Source organism: Schistocerca americana, unplaced genomic scaffold, assembly GCF_021461395.2.
Source record: "Schistocerca americana isolate TAMUIC-IGC-003095 unplaced genomic scaffold, iqSchAmer2.1 HiC_scaffold_1503, whole genome shotgun sequence".
Lineage (NCBI taxonomy): Eukaryota > Metazoa > Arthropoda > Insecta > Orthoptera > Acrididae > Schistocerca > Schistocerca americana.
Window position 1 is genome coordinate 22,391 of NW_025725588.1, and position 6,000 is coordinate 28,390.

The 6,000-nt window shown below is 49.0% G+C and overlaps 10 non-coding genes across 10 annotated transcripts; all 10 read left to right on the top strand.

Moving 5' to 3' along the window:
* Positions 1-490: 490 nt before the first annotated feature.
* Trnai-uau lies at positions 491-563 on the top strand. Its single transcript has one exon. It is a non-coding gene; the product is annotated as a tRNA-Ile (tRNA).
* Positions 564-701: 138 nt separating this feature from the next.
* Trnas-cga lies at positions 702-783 on the top strand. The gene has a single exon. It is a non-coding gene; the product is annotated as a tRNA-Ser (tRNA).
* Positions 784-1,524: 741 nt separating this feature from the next.
* Positions 1,525-1,606, top strand: Trnas-uga. Its single transcript has one exon. It is a non-coding gene; the product is annotated as a tRNA-Ser (tRNA).
* A 581-nt stretch (positions 1,607-2,187) lies between these two features.
* On the top strand, positions 2,188-2,260 carry Trnaf-gaa. The gene has a single exon. It is a non-coding gene; the product is annotated as a tRNA-Phe (tRNA).
* Positions 2,261-2,800: 540 nt separating this feature from the next.
* Positions 2,801-2,873, top strand: Trnai-uau. Its single transcript has one exon. It is a non-coding gene; the product is annotated as a tRNA-Ile (tRNA).
* Positions 2,874-3,011: 138 nt separating this feature from the next.
* On the top strand, positions 3,012-3,093 carry Trnas-cga. Its single transcript has one exon. It is a non-coding gene; the product is annotated as a tRNA-Ser (tRNA).
* A 741-nt stretch (positions 3,094-3,834) lies between these two features.
* Positions 3,835-3,916, top strand: Trnas-uga. Its single transcript has one exon. It is a non-coding gene; the product is annotated as a tRNA-Ser (tRNA).
* A 584-nt stretch (positions 3,917-4,500) lies between these two features.
* Positions 4,501-4,573, top strand: Trnaf-gaa. Its single transcript has one exon. It is a non-coding gene; the product is annotated as a tRNA-Phe (tRNA).
* A 541-nt stretch (positions 4,574-5,114) lies between these two features.
* Trnai-uau lies at positions 5,115-5,187 on the top strand. Its single transcript has one exon. It is a non-coding gene; the product is annotated as a tRNA-Ile (tRNA).
* A 139-nt stretch (positions 5,188-5,326) lies between these two features.
* On the top strand, positions 5,327-5,408 carry Trnas-cga. The gene has a single exon. It is a non-coding gene; the product is annotated as a tRNA-Ser (tRNA).
* Positions 5,409-6,000: the final 592 nt, after the last annotated feature.

Below are 6,000 nucleotides of genomic sequence, written 5' to 3' on the forward strand. Positions count from 1 at the left end.
TGCAACTACCGCTGACAACAAAAATGACTCTCTCCTGTAGCTGTTCTGGTTGTCTAGTGCATGCCATAAGAGGAACTCACTAGACAACTAACTCCCCTAGAAGCAAAAGAATTAAAAATATCCTACCGACTGCATTCCTTTTTCTGTATCAGGTGGTGAAGAACGTCTTCAACGGAACCGTGAAATGAGCGAAAGCGTGAGAGACATTGCATTCGAAATGCTTGTGAATTTTCCAATTGCCCAGTGAGTGTCGACAAAACACGTAAATTCTCTGCTCCAACGTATGAGACGTAACAACTGGTGCAATTTGTTGTTGCATCATGTGCCAGCAGTCTTCGATAGTGTGTTACGAGCTTAGCGCGATAAGTTTGTAGACAGCATTTAGGCGACGTTTTATTTGTTAACGGCCCCATACAGCGATTGCACAACAGTAAAGGACATGAGTCAATGTATAGTTGTGCGTCGTGGGAGGTTTTGCAGCCTCGTGTGAGCCCAGATAGCTCAGTCGGTAGAGCATTAGGCTTATAACCTAAGGGCCCAGGTTTCAAGTCCCTGTCCAGGCGGAAATTTTAATACTTTGGTAGCGATTCGTCTGGTAGCGGTGGAGACGCTACAGAAAATAATGCAGCTACGCCGTTTTCTGACACCACAGTGCTTTAAACGGTAGCAGTTGCATGTGTCCGGAGAACACCGCGCTAACGGCAGTCGTGGCCGAGTGGTTAAGGCGTCTGACTCGAAATCAGATTCCCTCTGGGAGCGTAGGTTCGAATCCTATCGGCTGCGTGCGATTTTGCGTAAAGAGGAGCAAACATTTTCGCACACATGTGACATGTGTGGGCGAATGCGGGTGCAAACCAGTGACGCCATTCTCAACAAGACGAAAATTTCCGTTTTAAGAATACTGAGTTTTCGCGACGACCGCTGCTTACTCTGGCTATCGGTTCACCTCACACTGACACTGACGCTGGGGACTGCAGAAAGCCGTCGCTGAGATCGTGAGTACACAGATGTGCTCGAAAGTGATGGACACAGCGAACATCTCATTTTCTTTTTAAGAATCGCAATTTCAATCACTCGAGTGCGGCAAAAGCAGTGGTGCAGCGTTTCTTTTCTTAAGATCTCGCAGCTGCTTGGAGGTATGTCCATCGTTTTAAGACGACAGAAAACTAGCGTCAGCGGTGCGTCAGTGGGAAGTCGGTGAAGTCGCCATTGGAGCCGTAAGCCAGTAATTACGACATGCGAATCACTCGCACACCACGCAGCTGTACGAAAATGCTCGTGCGTGGGTCCGCATAGCTGAGTCGGTAGAGCGTTAGGTTTTCAACCAAAGGGTCCTGGGTTCAAGTCCCTGTCTGGGCGAAAATTAATACACCTGTGTTCAAGTCCCTGTCTGGGCGAAAATTAATACACTTTCGTAACGGCTAATGGAAACTGTACAGGAAAGAGTGAGGCCACGCCGTTTTCTGCCACCAGATTGCTTCTAAAGATGGCGGTTTCAGTTGTCGGGAGTCGCTTCCGCCACCGGCAGTCGTGGCCGAGTGGTTAAGGCGTCTGATTTGAAATCAGATTCCCTCTGGGAGCGTAGGTTCGAGTCCTGCCTACTGCGAAAATTTTCTCGCTCTCAAATGGCGTACGTTCAGCTGCATCCTAGCAGTTGCGTCACTACTAAACACGTGGGTCACCAGCAATGTGCAGTGCTATTTGATCCAGGGCGCAGCGCTACAGTCGCGCCCAGAAGCCGCAGCTCATCTCCGCGTCTCACAGGCGTCCACCAGGTGTTAGTACAAGTGTCGCCTCACTGGGCAGTGCAGATGTGTCCACTTTAGCTTGCAGACGATGACGTGTGAGCTAACGCAAGTCGAATGTTTTACCGTGTGTATCTGCTAGATACTGCCACTCATACGGTGGAGAGACTCACTCCTTCTTGTGTCTCGTTCTCCGCACACGAGTTGCCCCTGGCATCGATATAGCACGGGTTTTCTAGCGTCAGCGAAGTCAATATTACACGAATCGAGTCGACATGTTTGCTTGTTACGATGACGGAAGAAGAAGAAATGTGTGTGTAACTTCACTGCATCGGCTGCTCGCCTTTCAGCGCCCCTGTGTCTTATCAGACGAAGGTGACTGTGAAATTGGCAACGAGGCAGAGTTTAATGAAACACATGCAAATGACAACCTTCAACGTCAGCCGAAATAGCTCAGTTGGGAGAGCGTTAGACTGAAGATCTAAAGGTCCCTGGTTCGATCCCGGGTTTCGGCAGGGATTCGTTTTGATGCGACGCCAATGGAATTACTCTGCGTTTGTGATAATGCAACTACCGCTGACAACAAAAATGACTCTCTCCTGTAGCTGTTCTGGTTGTCTAGTGCATGCCATAAGAGGAACTCACTAGACAACTAACTCCCCTAGAAGCAAAAGAATTAAAAATATCCTACCGACTGCATTCCTTTTTCTGTATCAGGTGGTGAAGAACGTCTTCAACGGAACCGTGAAATGAGCGAAAGCGTGAGAGACATTGCATTCGAAATGCTTGTGAATTTTCCAATTGCCCAGTGAGTGTCGACAAAACACGTAAATTCTCTGCTCCAACGTATGAGACGTAACAACTGGTGCAATTTGTTGTTGCATCATGTGCCAGCAGTCTTCGATAGTGTGTTACGAGCTTAGCGCGATAAGTTTGTAGACAGCATTTAGGCGACGTTTTATTTGTTAACGGCCCCATACAGCGATTGCACAACAGTAAAGGACATGAGTCAATGTATAGTTGTGCGTCGTGGGAGGTTTTGCAGCCTCGTGTGAGCCCAGATAGCTCAGTCGGTAGAGCATTAGGCTTATAACCTAAGGGCCCAGGTTTCAAGTCCCTGTCCAGGCGGAAATTTTAATACTTTGGTAGCGATTCGTCTGGTAGCGGTGGAGACGCTACAGAAAATAATGCAGCTACGCCGTTTTCTGACACCACAGTGCTTTAAACGGTAGCAGTTGCATGTGTCCGGAGAACACCGCGCTAACGGCAGTCGTGGCCGAGTGGTTAAGGCGTCTGACTCGAAATCAGATTCCCTCTGGGAGCGTAGGTTCGAATCCTATCGGCTGCGTGCGATTTTGCGTAAAGAGGAGCAAACATTTTCGCACACATGTGACATGTGTGGGCGAATGCGGGTGCAAACCAGTGACGCCATTCTCAACAAGACGAAAATTTCCGTTTTAAGAATACTGAGTTTTCGCGACGACCGCTGCTTACTCTGGCTATCGGTTCACCTCACACTGACACTGACGCTGGGACTGCAGAAAGCCGTCGCTGAGATCGTGAGTACACAGATGTGCTCGAAAGTGATGGACACAGCGAACATCTCATTTTCTTTTTAAGAATCGCAATTTCAATCACTCGAGTGCGGCAAAAGCAGTGGTGCAGCGTTTCTTTTCTTAAGATCTCGCAGCTGCTTGGAGGTATGTCCATCGTTTTAAGACGACAGAAAACTAGCGTCAGCGGTGCGTCAGTGGGAAGTCGGTGAAGTCGCCATTGGAGCCGTAAGCCAGTAATTACGACATGCGAATCACTCGCACACCACGCAGCTGTACGAAAATGCTCGTGCGTGGGTCCGCATAGCTGAGTCGGTAGAGCGTTAGGTTTTCAACCAAAGGGTCCTGGGTTCAAGTCCCTGTCTGGGCGAAAATTAATACACCTGTGTTCAAGTCCCTGTCTGGGCGAAAAATTAATACACTTTCGTAACGGCTAATGGAAACTGTACAGGAAAGAGTGAGGCCACGCCGTTTTCTGCCACCAGATTGCTTCTAAAGATGGCGGTTTCAGTTGTCGGGAGTCGCTTCCGCCACCGGCAGTCGTGGCCGAGTGGTTAAGGCGTCTGATTTGAAATCAGATTCCCTCTGGGAGCGTAGGTTCGAGTCCTGCCTACTGCGAAAATTTTCTCGCTCTCAAATGGCGTACGTTCAGCTGCATCCTAGCAGTTGCGTCACTACTAAACACGTGGGTCACCAGCAATGTGCAGTGCTATTTGATCCAGGGCGCAGCGCTACAGTCGCGCCCAGAAGCCGCAGCTCATCTCCGCGTCTCACAGGCGTCCACCAGGTGTTAGTACAAGTGTCGCCTCACTGGGCAGTGCAGATGTGTCCACTTTAGCTTGCAGACGATGACGTGTGAGCTAACGCAAGTCGAATGTTTTTACCGTGTGGTATCTGCTAGATACTGCCACTCATACGGTGGAGAGACCTCACTCCTTCTTGTGTCTCGTTCTCCGCACACGAGTTGCCCCTGGCATCGATATAGCACGGGTTTTTCTAGCGTCAGCGAAGTCAATATTACACGAATCGAGTCGACATGTTTGCTTGTTACGATGACGGAAGAAGAAGAAATGTGTGTGTAACTTCACTGCATCGGCTGCTCGCCTTTCAGCGCCCCTGTGTCTTATCAGACGAAGGTGACTGTGAAATTGGCAACGAGGCAGAGTTTAATGAACACATGCAAATGACAACCTTCAACGTCAGCCGAAATAGCTCAGTTGGGAGAGCGTTAGACTGAAGATCTAAAGGTCCCTGGTTCGATCCCGGGTTTCGGCAGGGATTCGTTTTGATGCGACGCCAATGGAATTACTCTGCGTTTGTGATAATGCAACTACCGCTGACAACAAAAATGACTCTCTCCTGTAGCTGTTCTGGTTGTCTAGTGCATGCCATAAGAGGAACTCACTAGACAACTAACTCCCCTAGAAGCAAAAGAATTAAAAATATCCTACCGACTGCATTCCTTTTTCTGTATCAGGTGGTGAAGAACGTCTTCAACGGAACCGTGAAATGAGCGAAAGCGTGAGAGACATTGCATTCGAAATGCTTGTGAATTTTCCAATTGCCCAGTGAGTGTCGACAAAACACGTAAATTCTCTGCTCCAACGTATGAGACGTAACAACTGGTGCAATTTGTTGTTGCATCATGTGCCAGCAGTCTTCGATAGTGTGTTACGAGCTTAGCGCGATAAGTTTGTAGACAGCATTTAGGCGACGTTTTATTTGTTAACGGCCCCATACAGCGATTGCACAACAGTAAAAGGACATGAGTCAATGTATAGTTGTGCGTCGTGGGAGGTTTTGCAGCCTCGTGTGAGCCCAGATAGCTCAGTCGGTAGAGCATTAGGCTTATAACCTAAGGGCCCAGGTTTCAAGTCCCTGTCCAGGCGGAAATTTTAATACTTTGGTAGCGATTCGTCTGGTAGCGGTGGAGACGCTACAGAAAATAATGCAGCTACGCCGTTTTTCTGACACCACAGTGCTTTAAACGGTAGCAGTTGCATGTGTCCGGAGAACACCGCGCTAACGGCAGTCGTGGCCGAGTGGTTAAGGCGTCTGACTCGAAATCAGATTCCCTCTGGGAGCGTAGGTTCGAATCCTATCGGCTGCGTGCGATTTTGCGTAAAGAGGAGCAAACATTTTCGCACACATGTGACATGTGTGGGCGAATGCGGGTGCAAACCAGTGACGCCATTCTCAACAAGACGAAAATTTCCGTTTTAAGAATACTGAGTTTTCGCGACGACCGCTGCTTACTCTGGCTATCGGTTCACCTCACACTGACACTGACGCTGGGACTGCAGAAAGCCGTCGCTGAGATCGTGAGTACACAGATGTGCTCGAAAGTGATGGACACAGCGAACATCTCATTTTCTTTTTAAGAATCGCAATTTCAATCACTCGAGTGCGGCAAAAGCAGTGGTGCAGCGTTTCTTTTCTTAAGATCTCGCAGCTGCTTGGAGGTATGTCCATCGTTTTAAGACGACAGAAAACTAGCGTCAGCGGTGCGTCAGTGGGAAGTCGGGTGAAGTCGCCATTGGAGCCGTAAGCCAGTAATTACGACATGCGAATCACTCGCACACCACGCAGCTGTACGAAAATGCTCGTGCGTGGGTCCGCATAGCTGAGTCGGTAGAGCGTTAGGTTTTCAACCAAAGGGTCCTGGGTTCAAGTCCCTGTCTGGGCGAAAATTAATACACCTG